General features: G+C 41.3%; 1 long non-coding RNA gene across 3 annotated transcripts in view; it reads left to right on the plus strand.

Moving 5' to 3' along the window:
* Positions 1 to 10,944, plus strand: part of LOC146891940 (uncharacterized) — a 29,504-nt gene extending 18,560 nt beyond the window's left edge. Inside the window, exons 2-5 of one of the 3 annotated variants that reach the window (XR_015005043.1) lie at positions 2,850 to 2,897; positions 4,145 to 4,194; positions 10,215 to 10,280; positions 10,737 to 10,944. This is a non-coding gene — a long non-coding RNA (uncharacterized LOC146891940). Of the gene's footprint in view, positions 1 to 2,849; positions 2,898 to 4,144; positions 4,195 to 10,214; positions 10,671 to 10,736 lie in introns of those variants that run through there. The other 2 variants (XR_015005041.2, XR_015005042.2) reach the window with 2 other exon arrangements.
* Positions 10,945 to 23,168: the final 12,224 nt, after the last annotated feature.

Below are 23,168 nucleotides of genomic sequence, written 5' to 3' on the forward strand. Positions count from 1 at the left end.
GAATTCCTGGGCCACTTTTGTCAGCTAGCCGACTTGACTAGTTCCAGGCCAGTGAAAGACCCCAGCTCAAAAAAACAAGATGGATCTAGCCTTAGGACTGGTAGCTGAAGTTGTTATCTGGCCTCTCTATATTCACAGATACAAGGGAATGCCCCCCACACTGACACTCAAACACATACACAACATACACACATAAACACACTCTACAAATGTCCACACTACACATTCCACACACACTCGAACACATACACCATATACACACATAAACACACATTACACACATACATACACACACACATACTTTTGGCAAAATTAACATGATCTTTAGAAACTCCATTTAAACCATAGTGACAAGCTCCGAAGGTAACACCTAATGGTGGTCCTCAGGTATGTTTGGATTCCTTTAAAATGATGACATGGACCAGATTACTACCAACCCCTAACAGTGTCTGAAGCAATGAAGAGGTAAATGGTAAAATTAATGACAGCACCAGAACAAGACGCCTTCCCTGCTCCAGTTGGCAGCTTTGGGCTTAGCTCCAAGAAGACCACTGCCTCTTCCAAATCATTCAAATTCTGCCTTCTAGATGGACAGAACGCAGCATGCTGGAAGCACCACCTCCCTGTGGTTCCAGGAACTCTACTTACACAGAAATGACTCCTCTGAGTTCATAATTTTCCTCTGTATCTCTTAAAAAGTCTTTTCTTACCCCTACTCATCCTTAAATGGTTGGGTTTTTTGTTTGTTCGTTTCAAATTCAAATCTCCAGTTTCTTTGAATTTGATTTATTGCTGCTACTACTTTTGGGTTATGGGTACATGTGTGCTGAGATGTGCGGATGTGAGTGCAGTTGCCCAGGTGAGGCCACAGGCAGATCCCCCTGACCTGCATACTGAGAACCCAAATGGGCTTCTTCAGAAGAGCACATGTCTGGTACTGTAAGTCTGGTCAAAAACTTGTGGGTTGGGAAGTCACAAACCCTGGGGAGCGACATACTACTAATTTCTGCTAAAGGTAAGTTAAATTACTTTCTAGATGTGTATATTTGTATCCAGAAACAGGTGCTGCTCTCATGAGATTTTTTTTTCAGTGAAAAAAAAATAGTTAATGCAGTAACTCATAACTGATCAAATTGATGAGAATAAAGTGACTGTTGAGTAGGTGATCAGCCCCTCGAGGGCCCGGGGGCCACCAGGGAAGAGGAGATAGAAGAATTGTAAGAGCCGGAAGATGTGGGTACACTATGACATGCTGTCTTCCTGATATGACATGACTGTTGGACTCAAGAACAGACAGCAGCTATGGCTCTCTAGACAAGACTTGAACCAAAGACATGATGATATTGGGCGTTACTTAAAACAAAGAATGGAGTCAGCATAAATGGAAGTGGGGCCAGAGAAGAAGATGAGGGGTGAATATGATCACTATACATTGTATGAATACATAAAATTGCAAAGATTGTCAAAAGAGAAACCATTTGGAAGAGTCTGGATCTGCATACTGTTAAAGCAGAATGGAAATTTCTTAAGTGTGGGAAAATGGGGACACATGATATAGGCAAACATGTTGTATGCACAGAGACCAAAGGTCTGGGGACACCCTGAAAGGCTTTTGTAAGTTGCTCATCCTACATTGATAATGGTGTAGAGCTCCCAGAAAGAATCATAAGATAGAGTGTAGAACCCTACTCTCACCTGATTCTTGGCATTCTGCTAACGTCTAGACATTCTTAGAGCTTTCAGCAACTATAAGTGGTTGTCCCTTTTCATTTGTTTTTTTTTTATAAAAGACACAACCACTCAGCCACCTTCATTGCTTTGCCCTGGAAAGTCACATCTAGCAGATAGAGATATCTTGTTTGGGTTTCATTTTTAAAGAGCATTTATCAAATAAAATTAAATACAAAAAGAAGAACAGTTTTAAAATCAATACCAGGTGTCATCTCCTATACTCTGTATATTAAGCAAATGGTAACAAATACTGCAAGGCAAAAACTATTTCAAAAGTCCCCTTAAGGGTCTAGAGTGATGGCTCAGTGTTGTAAAATGAAGAGCGGCAGGCTGCGTTCCTGCCATCCGGCTCCCGGCTAGCTTTATCCAAAATAATTACACAGAAACTGTAATCATTTAAACACTGCCTTGCCCATTAGTTTTAGCCTCTTATTGGCTAACTCTCGCACCTTGATTAACCCATTTCTAATCATCTGTATGTCACCACATGACAGTGGCTTACCCGGAGAGATTCAGCATGTCTAACCTGGCAGCTGGCTCCATGGCGGCTCTCCCTGCCTGCCTTCTTTTTCCCAGCATCCTGTTCTGTCTATTCTACCCACCTAAGGGCTGGCCTATCAAAAGGCCAAGGCAGTTTCTTTATTTAACCAATGAAAGTAACACATAGACAGAAGACCCTCCTACATTAGCTCAGGAATGAAGAACACTTGCTGCTCTTGCAGAAAACCCAACTTCAACACCTCCCATGGGGAAGGACAATTTGGTACCTCTAGCCTCCATGTACATACACATAAACATGCATATGTTCCCACAACGATACACACACATACACACACACACACACACACACACACACACAAAATGATTTTTTTAAATAATAAATCTTTCTTTTTTAAGTTGCATTAGAAATTTAAACATGTTTGTGGAACCCAATATGTTCATGAAAAGTCATCCCACTATTAGCATTACCTTTGTGGCATTGCTTGTTGTAGATCATTTTCTATCAGAGTCTGTCTCCAAAGACCATCTATTTCCCTATGATTTTGAGCTGCCTTGTCTTATTTTTAGAACAGTTTAGCTTCTGGTATCTTTAAATATACCATTTTATTCTTGGATAGGTTCATCATGTGAAGCCCACATCATGTGGAACTCTAAACCCTATCAAGGTGAGCCACTCTCCTTTATATTTCCATCTCTTTAAGGATTTATTTATCTTTGATTTATGTGTATTGGTGTTATGCATGCATATATGTCTTGTTAGAGTCTTAGATCTTGGAGTTACAGTTGTTAGCTGTTATGTAGATGCTGAGGATTGAAGCCTGGTCCTCTGGTAGGGCAGTCAGTGCTCTTAACCACTGAGCCATCACTCCAGCCCTCTATTTTTCTATCTTTGAATCACCAAGTTACAAAATGGCTTCATTGCTTCTAAACAATAATGAAGAGGTGGGATGGTTATTCCCTGGGCAAAACACAATCTCCTGAACCAAATGTTTATCAGAGGCATTGCAGAAACTCATTAAGTCACCTCAGTCAAAGACCAAGTGAATCATTCCGAGCCTCCACCCAGCTCAACTTTTCCCTCTGGTAACAACTAATTATATTTTCTCACTCCTGTCTCTACCAGCACACAATCCCACATCCCAGCATTACATACTTACTCTGAGTTACAAGATCATCTAAGGTTCCCTGGCATGGCACCCACAGAATGAGATAAGAAGTAAAATGTCTGTGCCTTCCTGCTAGGTGTCTAGCTGGAAGCAAAGTAGTTTCTTTCAAAACTAGTCTTAGGGGAGTGCTAGAGCCTGTGTTACATTTTTTTACCTTCACATTTTGATTCCGTAAGAAGATGGATGCAAAAAATAAAAAATTACAAGAAACTATTCAAGTGTTGAGTGCTACCTTATTAAGTATGCAAAAAGTTACCTAATTTGCATAATTAGGTATAGTGTGAGTATAGAATCAATGAATCTGAGAATTGAAAGTGCATGGGATCTGCAGCTATGAGCCTGGATGGAATCCATGCCCTGTCACTTTGCATCATGACATTAAGCAAGTTAATCAAACCCCATCTAGTAGGGAGGATAATACCTCTCTCTTAGGCCAATTATGGGGACTCATTATAATAATATATGTAGCCGAAACATCTCCTTGGACAGCGATCATGGTAACCCAAACCAACAAGCTGATAACAGTGACCACTGTTGTTAACCAGCTAAGCCAAGTAGCTCGCTCAATCTTCTCAATAGCCTTTGGAGAGCAACTCCTGTTTTATAGATGCAGAGCCTGAGATACAAAAACAAGGATGTATTGTCTTGAGATTGGGGAGATATAAATTGAATAAAGTAGGCGTGAGTCTGGAATCTACACATTTAATCACAATAACCTCCTCATTCATCTTCCTCTCTCCTCCAAGTCTAAAGAAAGATGACCTTGAAATTGCACAAGTTCAAAGTTGCATTTGAGGTGAGTCATGGAGTCGGGAGCTATGACCTGTAAATTTAGGATTCTTCAGTCCTTTAACCATTCAAAGACAGATGCACAAGAAGGCAGGAGAAAGAAGGCAGAACAAACCAAGCGATAGATGAGTAATGGGTTTGAGTGATGAACCAGAAAACATCATTACTGTCTTGAAATCCCATTATTGTGACAAATTAGTTATTTCTCTAACGTTTTTAGTCCCATAAAACCCTCACCCTGCTTAAGTGAGATCCAGATCCATATTGTTCTAGAACGACACCCATCTCAGAGCTCTAGAAAGAAAACAATTGATACCAGCACCCACCACAACCCAGCGTCTCTTCATACCGCACTATATTGTCATTGGCAAGAGTTGGCCTCCGGCGTGCTAAACAAGCATAGTTAGATTTTATTGTATGTTCCTCCCTTTTCCCCACTGCCCATTTCCCCTGCCCCACATGTATACCCATCACATACTGAAGTCACAAATCCTTTTCAGTGGGGCTGACATGATCTGGATGCAGATCAAGTTTCTTAAAGTCACTTCATAGAAGCAACACTTCATCCGACTCACTCCTAAAACACCTATTGGCTTCAATGCCATCTTTCCACACCAGTAATCCTTGTGAGCTTTCATGTCTTGCCTCAGTTCCCAAGTCCACAGGGTTTTCCCACACCCACCCAAGCAGTTACACCAGCCAAGGGAGCCCAAGGCCAATGACAGAGAAGACAGAACCAGATGTACTCGAGAAGATGGGTGTGTGGATGAGCTGTCAGTGCCTTGTTGACCTAAGGCAAGAGGAGCCAAGGAAACGAGCCCAGTTCTGATAAGGGAAGAGGCGATGTAGGTCAAGAAGAGACTCACCTTCTCTATCTGAACTAATCCGTGAAGGAGCTACAAGATGTTTACAAGAGTGATTAGTACCTATCCCATAAAAATTTAGCATGATAAGGATGGGGATAGCGCTAGCCACATGCCAAGCATTGTTCTTGATAGATTAGCATCCTTTACTATAGTTCTTTGAGGTTGGTACCATTGTCACCAATGTTCAGATGTGGAAACTAAGGTACATGAAGGTTAAGTAGCCCTTTCCAAGCATATATAAACGCAAGGAAGACAAAATGCACATGTTTAATCTGCCTTCAAAGCTTTACTTCTCAGCACTTTACTATGGAAAAGCAAGAGCAAAAGCTGTCATGGTGTTGATTTTTCTCTATCTTTTTTACTTTCATGCTTTTTGCTTCTTGGTTTCTTTTGTTTTGAAACAAGAATGCTGATGTAGCCAAGAATGAACTTGAACTATTGATCTTCCAACATCTATGTCCCAAATGCTGGGACTACAGGTATATACCATCACTAGCTCCTGGCAGGCTTTTGCAGTAAAGAACCCCACACTACATGTTTCAGCTTTGTGTGCCACCAAATTCCTCTCACAGCTACACAACTCTACCCCTGTAGGCCTAGGACAACTGGAGATAATACTTAAACACTGTTCTATTAAGACCTATTTCTAGACTGTGGGGTTTGAAGCTCATATTGTTTTCATATGCCTACAAAACACCATTGGAAAAAAATTTCAATCATTTAAAAATGCACAAATCATTCTTAACTCACAACCCATATAAAAATGGGTGGTAGGCAAATTTTGAGCCAGAGGCCATAGCTTGCAGAGCCTTATTCAAAAGGGATGAGTGCAATGAAAGCAAAACACATGTGGAATAAATATGAATCACAGTTATTTGTCTGCTATGTTTACATTGCAATCGTTTAAATCCTAAAATCGCTGTAAGTATTTCTGCTTTGAGTGATCTAAACCAGTACAATCTACTCCCAGAATCCACTGCAGATCTTCATGGTTAGCAAGCCCTGTGGCCTTGGGCAGTTTACTTAACTCAAAGCCACAGTTTCCTCATTGTAATAAGCAGTTATCTGACAGGTTGATTGTTGTGGGCATTAAATTAAAAAAAAAACTAGATGTCAAGCAATTATCAGGGATCCCCAGCAGGTTGTAAACGCTCTATAAATATCAATCCTTCTTACTGCTTATATCATTATTACTTTCATCAACATCATCAGTCTAGATAAGAAAATCAAAATAGCACATCCTCTGAAGTCCACTTCCACAAGACTCTGGATGGATGCATGCTACCTTGAAGGTGACTAAAAATTTCTTAAGTCTATTTTCCAGGCTTCCTGCTACAGGATCATTTTATGACATCAAAACAGTGCCTTCCTTACAAAAGGAAAAAAAACCTGCCATATTCTATTCTAGAGAAGTCTAGAAAAGTTAATCTATACACATCAGCTAACATTATTCCATCCCCAGGCTATTTTGTCAGTGACTAGCTATGGTCTAATCTGCGTTTGTTATCAACATCTCTTTCACGTCCTTAGCTTATTTTAGTGTGTCTTTCCGATGTTAGTGAGCCACAGTCAGAATGGGAAGATAGTAAAATCAGCATAATGAACTTCTGTGCTTTAGGAGGACAACATTTCTGTAACAATTAACTGGACCCTACATGTATAGAATACTTTTGTGGGAGAATAACCAAGGCAAGAGTGCTATCAAAGTCCAATTGCTCATACCCAAGACTAGTTCTCACTCTCCTTGGCCCCTCTAATATTTATTGAATATATACTGTGTGCCTGGCATCACGAATTCTCAAACAATTTCTGTGGTCTCAACATGAGTTACTAAAGATGAGATATGCAAATAAAGCGCTTATAAAGACCCAGAAATCACCATTGTCAATGTGTGGGCCAAGGAAAACCATGACTGTGCTAAAAGTCATCAAGTTTCCTCGTTATCTGAAACTCAACTGTTTTCATCTCAGAAGACTTGTGGGCAGATAGCTTTGGTGAAGTTCACCGTCTATCTGCTGGAGGATCAGCTGAGCATGACTTAGTTATCTGACACTCTGCTTCAGAGGACTGATGGGTCATGTTCTCAGAAGGGCATGACAATTCATTAGCAGCAGGAATGAACGATAGTTCCCAGAAAACCTTTTCCCTGTCTTCTTGAACTTTGCGTATCATGGGAGCCAAATGTCAGGTCTGACAGTGTGACTAGCAAGAGGAACTCTGGCCGTTTGTAAAAAAGTAAAATTTTGAAAGCATCTTTTCATGAAGTCAAGTAATAATGACTCAGATAAATGCAACAAAGATCTCCACCAGAGAAACTTGGAACAGTGGGGCTGGTTCTGTGTGTGGTAACAGACAGGTGCTCAGTGTTCATGCTACAACCCCATCATTTCAAATGTCTTTTCTTTGTTTATCAAATATGTGGTTTTTGTAGTTAGCATATAGTAAGCAATTCTTTGACTCAACTATTTCATTAAACATTTTTCCTAGCTTTGCAAAATTGATCAAGAAACTAAATGACCAAGCGTGAACCTAGTCCCATAACTAATCTTCTTGTTGTTGTTATTTTTGGTTATAAAGCTTGGTACCCTCGTGAATAAATAGATAAATCATTAGGCACACAATTCTCTTCCTTTGTTTTCTACGAGCTGTCAAAAACTCATTTCAAACACATTTACTTACAAGCTTTTAAAACACTGGTGCATTCTCTTTTTTCCTGAGAGCTACTTTTTTGAGAATGTTTTCATCCTTTGTTTTTCACTTAGTGAACTCAAATAAGGCAATGGTGTGGGACAATTGTCTATATTCTGTCAATTATGTTTTAAATAAATGCTGATTGGCCGGTAACCAGGCAGGAAGTATAGACGGGGCAACCAGACAGTAAGTAGAGGCGGGTCAATGAGAATTCTGGGAAGGAGGAAGCCCATTCCTCTGCAGTCCTGTCCAGGTACAGAAGAAGCAAGATGTGACTATGCTGCTGAAAATAGTACTGAGCCATGTGTCTAACACAGGTAAGAATAATGGGCTAATGTAAGTTATAAAGAGTTAATAAGAAACCTGAGCTAATGGGCCAATCAGTTTATAATTAATGTAGACCTCTGTATGATTTCTTTGGAACTTAACGACTGCAGGAACCAGGCAGGACAGAAACCCTGACAAGACAATGTTCGTAGATCTTTACTATTCCAATGCAACTATGTCTTATTTAAGGTTAATAGTGCCTAAGACTAAGCAGTAAATATCTAATAACAACATCTCACACATTTATAACAAATCGTGAAGCATAAAATTTTTCCAGACATTTTTTATTTCAAATCAATATCTCCAGACTTGTTTTATCAGCATGTGTTTGTTTCCAAATCCATCAATCCATTATCCAATTTTAAGAGTGTAATAGTAGACATTAAGGACTACTGTAAACACAGAATTCTTCCAAGAAAACAACAGATAATTTCAATGTAATTCATCATTCCCTATCAAAGAAACGGGATTTTTAGGAAGACCTTCCCTGCCCTCACCTCTCCTATCAAGAATAAAATACTTTGATTTCTCTTTGCCATACTAGAGAACAAGTCCAATCTCTTACACATTACACAGAAATATTCTCTCAATAAGTCACATCTTCAGCCCTTTAAACAGATGTTTGAACATAGAAATATAGCTCTTTCCATTCCCTAATTTGTAAAGAAAGTTAATGGGACACAAGATCACTGAGTATAGTTGTCTGTTTCTTCATCCCTATACAGATTAGGGATTGAAAGTAGAGTCTATGCTGTCCCTACTTCCAAGACATGCCCAAGTATACTAAGATAACTAATAAATGCAAAAACAGAAAGTCTGTTTGCATGATGCTCACAGAGATTATTGTCAATCCTTTCTCGAAAAGAACAGAGTCCACTGTGTAAGCACACTGAGCCCATTGGCAAAGTGTAAAGTTTCAGATGTGCCAGAGATTCTGGTAACTGGTACTTGGGGTGTGTAGCCTCATCTTGCCGGGATCCACAGTGGAACCACGGATACAGCACAAGTACAGAAGTATGTTCTCTAGCACCGTGCAGTTGTTGCCCTTGAGAGCCCAAGGAGACCCACAGTGGTGGACAAATGGTACCGTATTCTGGATAAACTGAGCTCTTGGAGAAAAAAATTACACATAGCTAGCTAGCAAAGCTGAGGGCAGCTGAGAAACGAGACAATAGTGCAGAGTCAGGGCAAGCAAGACATATCCTGTAAGAGGACCTTACAATGCCTGATGAACATTACAAACTCCTCACAACCCGTGAAATGCTCAGAGGACTTTCTGGCTATACTTAGAAAGGAGAAATGGGAAAGAAGTCATGGGGGATTAGAAATCTATAAAGCTATAGCAGATATGTTGTGTGAGTGGTGCGGGAGAATTATCTGTATTCTGTCAATCATGTATTTTAATAAAACGCTGATTGGCCAGGCAGGAAGTATAGGCGGGTCAACCAGACAGGAAGTAGAGGCGGGGCAATGAGAATAGGATAAGGCTAGGGAGGAGGAAACTTCCTCAGCCACTCCTGCGCAGACCACTGAAGAGGCAGCATGTAACTTGCCCAGCTGAGAAAGGTACGGAGCCATTATGGCTAACATAGATGAGAATAATGGGTTAATATAAGTTATAAGAGTTAACAAGAAGCCTGACCTAAGGAGCCAATCAGTTTATAATCTTATGGAGTCTTGTGCGTGATTTTCTTTGGGGCCTGCCTGCTGTGGGGTACTGGGCAGGACAGATACCCCAACAAGCCGGCCCCCTCATGTTACATGTGAGGACTGGAGATGGCCATGTATACTTTGTGTGAATGTTTGAAAAGAAATTACAAAATGCCTATGCACCCCCCAGTCGAGGAAATAACATTGAATGTTAGTGGTTTGTACATCTCTATTTAGAACCTAGAAACCTCCGAACATAACCTCTGTCCCTTGATTTTGTCTCTACCCTTCATCTTAATTATCTGTAAGTGGTATTGGAGTGTTTTCTATTTTACATGTCATCCAATTAGACAAGGAGTGGGCGGGGGTTTAGTCGAAACGTTTAGGCATGGAGACAAACACCTGAGAGAAATTGTTTAAAAGAAGAAAAATCCATTTTGCCTCGACACTCATGGGTTTGACTCACAGTTGTCTAACTCCATCTTTTCTCCAGGCCAGTGGTGAGCCAGAGCACAATGGTGGAACTGTGTGGCTGTGCAAAGCTGTTTCCTTCATGGCAGTAAGAACTCCAAGAAGAGAAATGAAGGGCTACATACACCCTTCAAAGACTGCTCAGGGTTTCTCATTGGAAAACTAATGAGCTGCTCTAATCCCTTGACCTCTGCCTCATTTTAACATCCTCAGAGATCATAAAGGGCACCGCAGAGTTGAGCTGACAGATCAGTGCTCCTGTATGCTTAAAAAATGTTTTTTGGGGGGCTGGAGAGATGGCTCAGAGGTTAAGAGCATTGCCTGCTCTTCCAAAGGTCCTGAGTTCAATTCCCAGCAACCACATGGTGGCTCACAACCATCTGTAATGAGGTCTGGTGCCCTCTTCTGGCCTGCAGACATACACACAGACAGAATATTGTATACATAATAAATAAATGAATAAATAAATATTTAAAAAAATGTTTTTTGGTTTTTAGTTTTCTGTTTGTTTTGATTGCTTACTTGTTTATTTCTTTGTTTACAGGGTTGGTGAATGAACTTTGGTCTTCTGGCTTCCTGGGCCATTTCTCTGCCCCTGCATCACACCCAGAGACTCCACTGCTTTCTTTACTCCAACCCTCACCCGGGCGTATTTTCTTGCCGTGTTTCTAACGTGAGATTCAGTTCTCAAGAACTCTATAAATAAAGCCAGGTGTTCCATCCCACAAATTCTGCCTAAGGGAATGAACCAATCTGTGTTGTCTTCTCTTTCCTCAAATTTTAACTTTTTAAAGATTTGTCTGAGAAGGGCAGGGAACACGTGCAAGTGCTGTATGGTGATGTAAACCTCTGTGTACAGCCTGTGGAGACGAGAGCTCAGAAAATGGGCATCTTTCTCTATTGTTCTCCATGTTACTTTTGAAAACGGCAACTTCAATAGGCAACTCCAACTGCCCACCAATAGGTTAGAATGGCTGCCAGTGAGTGCTAGGGACTCTCCCATTTCATTCCCCCTTGGTGACAAAATTACAGGTACACTGCAGAGTCTGGCTTTGAATGTGGGTGTCGGGGATTCGAACTCAGTTCCTCATGCTTGTGCATGAGCATTTTACATCATTGAACCATCTCTTCCCTTTTCACTCCCTTTGAGATCTTGGCTCCCTCATTCAGTTCCTATTCCTTTCTTGCTAAAGGGTTTCAGTTCTAAGGAATATGCAAATGCTACATAACAGTATCTTCCACGCCCTTCTCGGTGCCCTCTACAACATGACGTCTATACTGCCCGGTCCATTTCTCTTGACCAGAGATCTAGCTAAAATGTCAGTACGGCGCAGGGAAGAGTTGCCAAGCCTCTTTTCCAACGTTCTCAGTACAAGGCAAGACTTACGAAAAGTCACACCCTAGCAATGGCTTCTCAGTGAAATTCCATGAAAGCATCTCTCGGTAGAAAGAAGTCCCTTAATGAAGCTGTTCCTTTAAGGAAGTACACGAACGGTACACTCTTCTTTTCCCAATATTCCAAATTAAGCCCCTCCAACTAGCTTACACATCGAAGTTTATAACCTCAGCTTACACAAGTCCAGTGCAAAAAGATCTACTGCCTGCAGGCAGAGCGAGGAAGCTCTTTAAAGATGAATCATTTTCATAAATGAGTGCAGAGGGAGGTCAGGCCAGGGGACAGGGAAGGTTACGTGTGTGCCTGAGATAAGGCCTCATCCATCCTCCCCTGACTGTCAGGTCTTGATGGGTGAACATTGCCTTGAGCTCCCATAAAACATGTTGTTTGCAGAAAATTTGCAGGTGGTTCATAAAAAAGTCCAAACTGTTGCCATGAAATTTATCTCCCACTGCGGGATCTGTTTATAATAGAAGCAAAGGATCTCAAATAGAATTAAGTATCTCAGACTGACTTATATTGGCTGGGGCGGGGGGGGGGCAGGATTGAAAAATTCAACCTGCTTACCCATCATGGTACTAAAAATGTCAAAGTATTTGTATTGATGACATCTTGACAAGATACGAGTACGTTCAAAGGGAAAATAATGTCTATTGTGCACTTGCTCCTTAGTCCTGGGATAAGAATGGGGTGGGCGAGATTTTATTGGAAGAATCTAATCAGACAACTGAACTCTTCATCACATTTTATTTCTGAAGAGTGTCAAGGATTGGTTATTTACAATTTCTCCATCTGCATGGTCAAAGTGAAAAGGGCATCTCAATTTTTTTTTTTAAGTTGTAAGAGGATATTTATTATCTTGAAGCCAAGAAGAGATTGGGGGCAATGGTAATGTTGGCTATAATTTGAGATATCTCCATATAGAAGTTGAAAGAAAATGCTGAGACAATTCATGTAGATAATTCAGACCCTAAAACCTCTGTCCCTTGAGAGAAAGAGATAAGTGAGAAAGAAGTGCTAAATTTCCTTTGTGTTGCTTTTCCGGATTTGTGTTTATAATTGACTCAATTTATCACATCCCAGGTGCCTCTACCTGCATAGCAGTGTGACGTTGCTGAGAAGGCTATGGCTCGTAAATCTTGGATTGATGAACTTAGCACATGTGTAGGGACAGATATTATGCGGAGGATGATCCACTGAATCCCAGCACGCTTTAGCTGGTGGTGACCTTGGATAAAATGCAAACCAGGATTCCAAACTCCAACCACAGACATAGTAGTTGAGAGTCTGAAAAACTAAGAAGACACAGTGTTCTGGATATATTCACAGTAGCTGCAGGTCAGGACCCTGTTGTGATTTTAGCATGGTCTCCCACCATCCCAGATGTTGGCATGTTTGGTCCTCAGTGGGACGTTCTGCTTAGGAAGGCTGTACAGCCTTTGAGAGGTGGAAGCTTGCTGGAAGAAGTAGGTGACTTGAAGGCAGTAGTGGAGTTTTATAGCCCGGTCCCACTTGCTTATTCAGTGTGACCAGCAGACTGTCACACCTGATGCCATGTTTTCCTGGCCATGATGGACTGTATCCCTCAAAGTATAAGTCAAAACAAATCTCTTTTTTCCAAACTACTTGTCCAGCATTTTATCAGAGCAATAACAAAAGTAGCTAACACAGTCTCTGTCCTATCCCAAAGTGGGCCTGATTATTTCTTTACTTCTCCTTCTCGCCAAGGGGTTTTTCAGGGTCAGAGTGTAGACTGGCCTTTGAAGCACTAAAGCTAATCAAACACCTTCTTTTCCAGTGTGAGTATTGTGCTCTGGGAAGGAGTCAGAGGGCTCTCAGCTCAGCAGTTTCTAAGTCCTTTTCTCCACGTTTCTCTCTGCCTCCCAACCCACTTTCCGGCCACCAAGGCACTCTAGCAGGAATTTCTGTGGCCTCTATTCTCCTCCTGCCCCACCTACACACACAGTAGGTGCTCTGTTACATGCCTAAAGAGCGTCCAAATCCTTATTTCGTGGATAACCGTGCTTTTCTGAAACCTTCGTTTTACCATTCATGTGAAGAAAACATCCGTATGGTCCAAATGGTTTCAGAGCCAATGTGGCCATCTTTGTGATAACAGCAATGTGAGGTGGGTAAAAGGCATTACCTTCAATCTCCCCCAAAGATTCATAGTGATAGAAATCCAAGCACTGTAGCAACTCAAAAATGTATACTTGCCAATAGGATGGTCATACGCACCGAATGTTGCCCACAAATTCAGATGTTGAAATTCTAACCACTCACTAACTGAAACAGCCTAGCTGAGCTAATGGGAGCTCACCAACACCAGTTGTACTGAGAAGGAGCAAGCATAGGACCAAACTAGTCCCTCTGAAAGTTGTTGACAGTTCATTGCATGGCTGGGGCAGACTGAGCCACCACTGGCAGTGGCACCAGGATTTATCCCTCCTGCATATACTGACTTTTTGGGAACCTATTCTCTTTGGATGGATACCCTGCTCAGCCTAGATAGAGTAGGGAGGGCCTTGGGCATTCCCCAAAGCAATGTACCCTACCTTCTCTGAGAAGTGGATGGGAGTGGGGTGGGAGGGTATGTGCAGGGAATGGGAGGAGGGGAGAGAGTAGGAACTTGGATTGGTATGTATAATGACAGAAAGACAGTTTGTTTTCTTTTTAAAAAAAATAAATTAAAAAGAGGAAGAAATTCTAGGCACTCATTGGGGTGGTCTTAAGAGGTGGTGGCTTTGTGAGATAATTAGGTCATGAGGTAGTAGTAGGTCATCTAAAGGAATGACGAAATGGCCAAAGTGAAACTAAGTGTCCTGAAGCAAACAAGGCAAACCAGAGAACTTCTCCTCTCCCCACTTCCTATCTGTTCCCTGTTCCTCTTTTTCTCTACTCTTCTCTATTTCTCTCTTTCCTCTGCCTCATGTGGATACAAAAAGGAGCCAGCTATCTAAAAGTAAACTCCCAGCACACACTGAATCTGGCAGCACCTTGATTTGGACTTCCCGCTTTGGAGAACTCTGAGAAATAAACATTGCTGTAAATTGCCATCCTGTCTACAGGAGTTGTTATAACGGGCTGAGCTGGGTAGACACTCTCACTCTAGGTGACCACATATTCTTTTACACTTAGCTTTTAACAATATTATTTTATATACTTAGCTTTTCTGTTTATACGGGTTCTGTACATTTTGGCTTATAATTTACATTCTGATGGCAAGTAGCAGGCTGGAAAAGTGTAGCAAATGCTATGTCCTCAAGGTACTTAGTCAATACTCTCAAAGTCTTGGACGTGAGTGATGCACACTGCCTGTGCGCCTGGACGGTTGCTGTTTGCAGTTATAAGGGAAGGATGAAATGGAAATGACTTTGTCTGCCCTCCAGCTTTCTCAAATCTCCCGACCAGATTTTATCTAAAATGACTCAGACTATCCTAATCCCAAAGAATTACTCTCCTAATCCCAACGATCTCAGTCAGAGGATTCCCTCACTCTCATTTGGGTATCTCATGCTACTATTTCTAGTCTGCATCCCCACAGCAAGGTTTTAATAGCTTCCTCTCAGTACAGACTACCTCGATGGACTCACACATTTAGCTAAGTAGCTGCACTCTGAGTATATCCAGCATGCAAATGGTAGGAGGCAAATTATTTGTTATGGCCTATACCCAAGCAAGGAAATGAGTGTACATATTTTGTAGTGTGTAACTGTGAAAAGTTAATAATACTTTCTAGAATAATGAAAAGCATGATGCTTAGAACCTTGTTCAAGATGGCACTGTGACACCATTACTCTCATTTTTCAGATGAAGAGATTGAGACTTAGTTCAGCTGCTTGCTGGAGATCCTGCGACTGGAAAGTGGGAGGGCAAACAGAGCATTTCATGAATAAAATGTGAAAGCTTTTTAAACGTTGTCAGTATTCTCCACTTCTACAGCTTTAAGGTATCAAGTGATAACCTTTATTTGAAATAAAAATTAGTCTATTCTTTATTACAATATGCCACACAAATGTCTCCATTTGTTACCATGACACCTTGGTCTGGGTTCAGTGCCTGAAACGATCCAGCTATGATGAACACAGGCCTGAGATGCATAGCACCGCTATAGTAAGCATCACAGAATTTTCCTAGCTGACCCTCAAGTTGTTCATATTATTAACTTCAAGAGTTGGGAATATGGCTCAGCTTTTGGAGTCCTTTCTTAGTATGTAGCAATCACTGGCTCCCATCACTAGCATTGACTGGCAACACATGCCTGTAATTCTAACACCCATGCAACAAAAGCAGGAAGATCTCCTTAAGGTCATCCTTGGCTAACTAGCAAGTTCGAGGCTAGCCTTTAAAACAATAAGCCATGAAATTACATATTATAAATGGATATTTTTCAAGAGGTAAACATAAAAGAACATTCTTATATAATGTTATTCCTCCTTCCCCAACTCAGTGAAACATGAATAATGCTTCTCTTTTCTTTGTGGTCATAAGTGGGTACCAAACAATGATTCTGAAATTGTGTATTTATCTCGAAGTAATTTGACAAAGTTGATTTAAGCCACTTCTCATCTCCATATCATACATTCCAATGCTTGTTTAGTTCTGTCACCAAAGCCAACCAAAAAGAAGACAGATGTTAGTCAGCCCCCACCCCAATCTTCCAAATGCCTTATTGTTAATTAATGAATAAGACATTTTAAAAAAGGAAAATTCTATCACTCACAACACAGATAAAGTGAAAAAATGCGATGCTTAGTGAAATAAGGCAGAGAGAAAGACCAGAGCCTGTGGGTGATAGGAATGGTTGAGAAAAGGAAATATTTTGCTCAAAGGCTAAAAATATTGGAAGAAGAAATACAATGTAATGATCTAATGCACCACATCCCTATGTGGTGGCTACCAATTAGTAGCAGTAAAACCCATAGATGTGTGTATGAGAGAGTACATGAGTGTGTGTGTGTGTGTGTGTGTGTGTGTGTGTGTGTGTGTGTATGTGGTGTCTGTGTCTGTTGCAATAGGATATTTTTAAAGCTATCTTATTAAGGAGGGAACAGAAAGGCAAGAGAGACAGATGAGTAAAGATTTAGAGCAAAGTTAACACTATTTGGCATCCAAATATTTGGGATCACAGAGAAGAAAAGTATCGAATGGAGAAGACGCTAGCAACATTATCCATGAGACACATGAAATCTAATTATTCATGAGATGCATGGTTCCTGGCTTCTCAAATCACATCCCTTTGTAAGTTCTGGTCTGTTCAAGTGCTATACATAATGAAGCAAGTGGCATAGAGTGAGATACAATAGAGCCAAATATGACAGCGCATGCTTTTCTCTGGACATTTGCAGACCAGCAGTAAACTCTATTAGAATAAGCCTAACTCTTTGTGGATAAAGTAAAAGGAGAGAAAGTCATGTAGAACTATCAACTCATAATTTGGAAGATCACATGGCTTTAGCAATTTGCAACCTTTCTCAGAGGAGGGAAAATTACTTTAAAAGATAAAAATATTACAAGAATATTGGTTAATTGGACTTAAGTCTATCCTGATCATTGTATATTCTTAGAGAAATGTGGGAAATACAATTTCAAATAAATTAATCCAGTCAAGTTTGAATAATGGCAGCCATCCCATCTAAAGTCACCAAAAAAAGGAAATGGACAAAATACATGAACTCACAGTGTATTGAAACCATTTCTCCCTGGCAATGCAGAGCAGTGATTGCAGAAGGATGAGAAGCAAAGAATCCAAATGTAAGGAAACCCCTTCAGAGACTTTCTGGGCCCCAGTGTTGCGTAGCACAGTATAGGAGGAGCTTGGCAACATCTGTGGGTTGGGATTATGGAACTGAGGTATTAAGGGACAAAGGCAGCTAGTGTTCTAAGCACAAAGTATCAAAGAGAGCTGAGCTTAAGTTGGATGCCAGAAATATGCAGAGTCCCTGACAATATCCATCTTTTTTTTTTGTAGTCTACCTATGCAAAAACTCCCATGTCTGGAGGTAGAACCACATATAAGGTCTCAGAGGTCACAAGCACTGACATTCATATAAGACTGGGAATAGTGCCTATTTCTGACAGTCGGAAGAAAAAGCCTTGAGATCCATGGGGTACTGCCTAGTGTCTAAATGCCCTTGATATTAGGAAATAAGTCTCCCTAGACCACAGACATCCACCTTTGGGTGTGTCTATCAGCTATTTTCAGAAGGGTTCACCTGAGGAGAGAAGACTTGCTCAGAACGTGGATGCCAAGGTCCCCATATGCTGGTGTTCTAGATTGTGAGAGACCCAGATAAATCCAGACCCCCCAGCAGGAAAAATAGAGCCAAAAATCTAGGTCAGCCAGTTCAGTGACTCTATTCCAGGAACTAGCTGAAGATAAAGTTAGATTATAATCTTGAGAATAATTTTGAGAAACTGGGAGTTACTCCCTTGTGATCATCACTGGTATTTTCGGAATTTTTCAATGATCACTGGGATTTTTGGAATTTTCCAATGACACCCTCCCTACCCCTTTTGGATGGTTTTCTTCCCTTAAATACTCCTCCCAGCAACTCGGGGTTGAACTCTCTATCCCTGCATGGGAAATGAGTTTCGGCCCCAGTGCACTGGTTCCTGTTTGGTCAATAAACCTCGTGTGATTGCAACAAGGATGGCCTCTCGTGAGTTCCTGGGGGGTCATGTTATCCCGAGACTTGAGTGAGAGTCTCCCCGTTCCGGAGGTCTTTAGTTTGAAAACTTAGGGAAAGGTGAGCTGCACACCATCACTCATCTCTCTGCCTCCTGACTAGAAACCATGTGACCACCTGCCCTAAGTGACTAATTTCAAACTGTGAGCCAAAATGAACCAGTTCTCCCTTGAGTTGCTTTCAGCGGTTATTTTAGAGCAGTTCGAGAAGTGGCTAACAAAACATCCTGTTTCATATATGAAGGCTTACATAAAAAAAATTAATCAACTGGGAAAAGATGCTTCACAGTAACACACTGGTCAAAGTAAAAGCATGGGACAAAGAAATGACCTTTTTTTATTATAAAAAGAATCTGTGCATTTATTTTTAGAATTAAGCATACGGCGAGTCAACGTAAAGACCTCACTCACCACCCATTCTACCTTCTTTCATGGCAATGTTTAAGCAGTGGGTTCTCGGGTAGTAGGGTGGTGGGTGGCTGAAGAAACAGAAGCAGTGAGTAGTGCCGGGTGCACACGTGAGTTGTGCCATGTGCACACGTGAGTGGTGCCGGGTGCACACGTGAGTAGTGCCATGTGCACACGCGAGTGGTGCCGGGTGCACACGCGAGTGGTGCCGGGTGCACACGCGAGTGGTGCCAAGTGCACACGTGAGTGGTGCTGGGTGCACGGCTACGAAACAAATGAGTAACCCTCATGGAAAAGGTAACGGCAAAGAGTAGAGAGGAAGGCTCCAGTTCGGGGGCTAGTTGGGATTGTAAAACTGGGTGAGTTCCCAGATGCAATGGGACTGTGATCAATTAGGGGATAAAAATCACCTTTGAAGAATCAGTTTCTTTCACGGGAACCTGTGAAACTTATGAGGCCAATGACACCTGAGTCAGACCCAGTGACTGAGAGGAAGGAAAATGTTAAGTCTCAGAGGACTAGCCCACGAAATGGAACCGAGCAGGAAGCTGCCACATAACTCTCCAAGAAGAGCAACCTCTCCAGTAGGACCTCAACTGAGATCTTTCCTTTCCAGGTCAACAGAAACAGAAGAAAGTCCACAAGGGCCTTGGGACAGCATGTTAAGCTGTAGGAAGCCATTGTAAAGGAGTGTATGGAATAATGTGAGTTGAAAATCATGGGAGAAAGTCTATCTGCAAATCTGTTTAAATGTCTGCTTGTTAATTACTATGGAACTCATCTTACACAGCAGCCACGGGAGCCAATAGAGGCACGAGGTGGCATAGAACTCAGGCTGACAGAAAATATGGCAAGATTTCTGAAAAACTCTGGAGCCTCAGGCCCTAAACAATCCAGGCCCTCTTTGGGCTCCCTTTTGTTATCCACTAACTTCAGACTTGAATTAGCCATCTGGGCCTATTCCTGCCAACATGTCCCATAAAGATATAAATAGAGATATGCACATTCACAAATAGGTGTACACAGATATGAAGATATACAGATAGACTGATACCGCAGAACAGAGACTCGCAAATCCAGGTACAGTGTCTAACCAGAAGGCTAGCTGCTTGTTATTCCAAAACTCAGATGTGCTTTACAAGTCGAGAGAAATGCTCCAAACTTTGGCTCCAGACGTGTCTCAGAACTAGGTGATGGGTGAAAAGGGGAGGGAGAAGAACCAGAGTTCTCACTGTTTCCAAACCAGTTCTCCTCTTTCCCCACTACACCAATAACTAGCTAATTGGTATCACTGTTCAGTGAACATAAACGTATTTATTTCCACTGCTTTGCCGGATGTTCCAAGTTCACTTGGGTGCATCACGAAAGCAAGTTCTTAGCTCTCTTCCTTAATAGACGCACGCGCACAGAGCCCTTTAAGAGATGTCACGTTTGAATCAACCATGCTTGGACTCTGAACCTACTTGAAGTCTCGGGTATTTCAAAACCTCAGTCTCGACCCACTAAACCAGCCCTAAGGCTTTCATGAGCTCTGTAATCCCCGTCTGAACAAAAGCAACAACACCATGATGGGTTACAAGGACGGCGGTGGCGGCCGCACCTCCCATGAATGCATATCGAAATTTATCACACGCAGACGACGCATTAGACAAGCACTCTTGAATTACTAGGTAGCCGAGTTGGTTTTGTTAGCTAATGCTCCGTGATAACACAGCAATAACAATTAACGCTATCATGCTCCAAAGAAAGTAGTGTAGTATACCGCCTTGTGGTTTAGAAAGCTGAGGTAATTACAGCTCTACCCTATAATTTCATGGTTTATCTATCTCTCTAAGCATGCCACTTGATGGTAATAAAAGAGATGCTGTGCAACTTTCATTGAGAAACCAGGGAGCCCTGCAAAATGTTGGAAGGATTTGCCCATAAAAGTATAAAACCGAGGGCTGGCGTGATAGTTCAGTAGCAAAGTGTTTTGCTGTGCAAGCAGGAGGACCTGAACTTGAACCTCCAGCACCCAAATAAAAGCGGGATAACACTATATGTGCCTGTAACCCCAGAATTTGTAAGGACAAACAGGCAGGTCCCAGAGACTCAGTGACTGTCAAAATAGCCAAAATTCCAACGTGGCAAACCCATGGTTCAGTAGAGATTCTGTCTCAGGTGATTAGGTGGAAGGTTAAAGAGATGACTCGGGGAGTAAAATCTTTACCAGGCAAATGTGAGGGCCCACGTTCCAGTTCCCCCCAAACACACAAGCCCAGGGCAGAACTGTGCATGTGTTGTCGTTAGGTCCTAAAGGGAGATGGTGACGCTGAGAAGGAGAGTCTCTAAAGCTAGAGGGCCAGTAGGCCTGGCATATGTCCAGAGAATGAAAGAGCCTGTCTCCAGCCAGGTGAAGGGTGAAGACTGGCACTTCAAGTTATCCTCTGACCTTCCTCACTGTAGAAAGTGAGCATCTGCATTCAGACATATCATTGTATGCACCCACACACGTACACACACAAAGATTTTAAATAGTAATAAGACCACTGGCAAAGGAAGATGCTCAGTGTTGACCTCTGGCTCTTCAAGTGCTTTTACTGACTAGCATGCAGAAACACACAAACACACAAGCACATCCCAAAATAATTCAGAATTTTTACTAGAAACACAAATGTTAAGACTTTCTGCACACCAATTTTAGCTAGAGGGATCAAGAAATTAAATGGTAAAAGGACTAATGTTCGGGACAACTGGAGTTCTTTGATAATCAGACCTTTGTCTTCTACATTCTATACAGAATTGAGAAAAAAAGCATTTTGTTCATGATGCCTATGGGAAAAAAAAACAGAGAAATACCTTCTGTACTAGTATCCTCTGGTCCATGATATCTAATTGTCTGCTAGCACATCTGTACCTGCCCTCCTCTGTGTTCCTTACATAACGACATGCTCATCTGAAGACTTTAACCTTGTCTGCTTGCCAGCTGTGTGGTTTTAAGTAAGTTGTTTGCTCCATCAAGTGTAAGTTTCTCATCCACAAAGTTGGATGAATAAGTCATTTACATTATTATTGAGATAGCATGAAAAAATGTATTGCAAACTCTAAATACTAAAGCAAAAAAGTATTATTGGCATTAAGCAATATATTTGTGATCTGATATATTGTAACTATGGACAGGCAACATAGGTAGGAAATACTAAAATGGTAAGAATTAGCAATTTGTGGGTTGAAATCTTACACGTGTTGCTTTTTAGAGCATGCATATTCAAAATGTGGTATTATCCTTGCTAGGGAAGCACCATTTCACTATACAGCAATGTAGACTCCATGAATCGAGGTCATATGAAGAAGTAGTTGCACAGCTGTGAACAAAAATATTACGTAGTCAGCCATGGTGACTGTTGAGATGATGAAACAAAATGTGCTTGAACTGAAAGAAAAACATCCCCAGCATTGTGTTATATAACAACTTGTATCCCAAGACAGGAGGTCAAATTGAATTCTCTTGCTGTCTGAAACATTTGTCTATCAGATTGGAGATTATGTGAAATATATTATAAACATCATTACTATAATAAAGAGATAAAACTATGTGAGTCTTGATATTTATTTCCTCCTAATACCCAGAAAAAGATGCTTAAGCTAATTAATGGCAGCCTGAAATGAAAATAGGCAATAGAGAAACAATTAGAGACAGGCAATAGAGAAACAATTAGAGACTCTAGGTATTCATGGATTGAGAAAATACCTTGAAAGATAATGCCCTTGCTGTCCAAGCATGAGGACCAGAGTTTAGATTTCCAGAACTCATATGAATGCTGGCAGTTGTGGTTACCCACCTACAATTCTACTGTTCTGAAGTTATAGAGAGGATCCTTAAAGCAAGTCCACTAGCTTGTCTAGCTGTTTGGTAAACTGTGGGTTTAACTGAGATATTGTGCCTCAAAGAGGAAGATGAGGGGCAACAAAGGGAGATACTCAACATCAGCCTTGGGCCTCTGCAAGCAGGCACACACACACACACACACACACACACACACACACACACCACACACCATGTGCCCAATACATTCAAACACACATAAACCACGCATATATACACATATGCAAAAAAACAAAGTTCTAGAGATGGTTGTAGAGTTTTGAAAGTATGACCAAGAACCAGTATTTCACTCCCTTCCACTTGAAGGAGATTTAGTCAGTATAGTATCTTCCTCATATTTTAATGTTGCAGGTGTACAATTAAAGGCTTTGGTGATATTGTATAAGAGTTGTTTCTTTTCTATTCTCAGTGAGAATTATTCTATAGAGGCCTAGGTTCCCCCAACCCCCTTTATGTCTATCATTACAAGTGCCCAGGTCCATTTGAACTTCATTGGGGTAGCTAATTGTCAAGATATGTGTAAAGAGGCTAAGACAGCTAACAAGTATGGTCTCTCTGGCTCTTCCCACATCAAAACCCAGACTGAAGTACACAGGGGATTTTTCCTTTGCTGCGCCGC

The sequence above is a fragment of the Myodes glareolus genome, chromosome 14 (assembly GCF_982192425.1).
Source record: "Myodes glareolus chromosome 14, mMyoGla1.1, whole genome shotgun sequence".
Lineage (NCBI taxonomy): Eukaryota > Metazoa > Chordata > Mammalia > Rodentia > Cricetidae > Myodes > Myodes glareolus.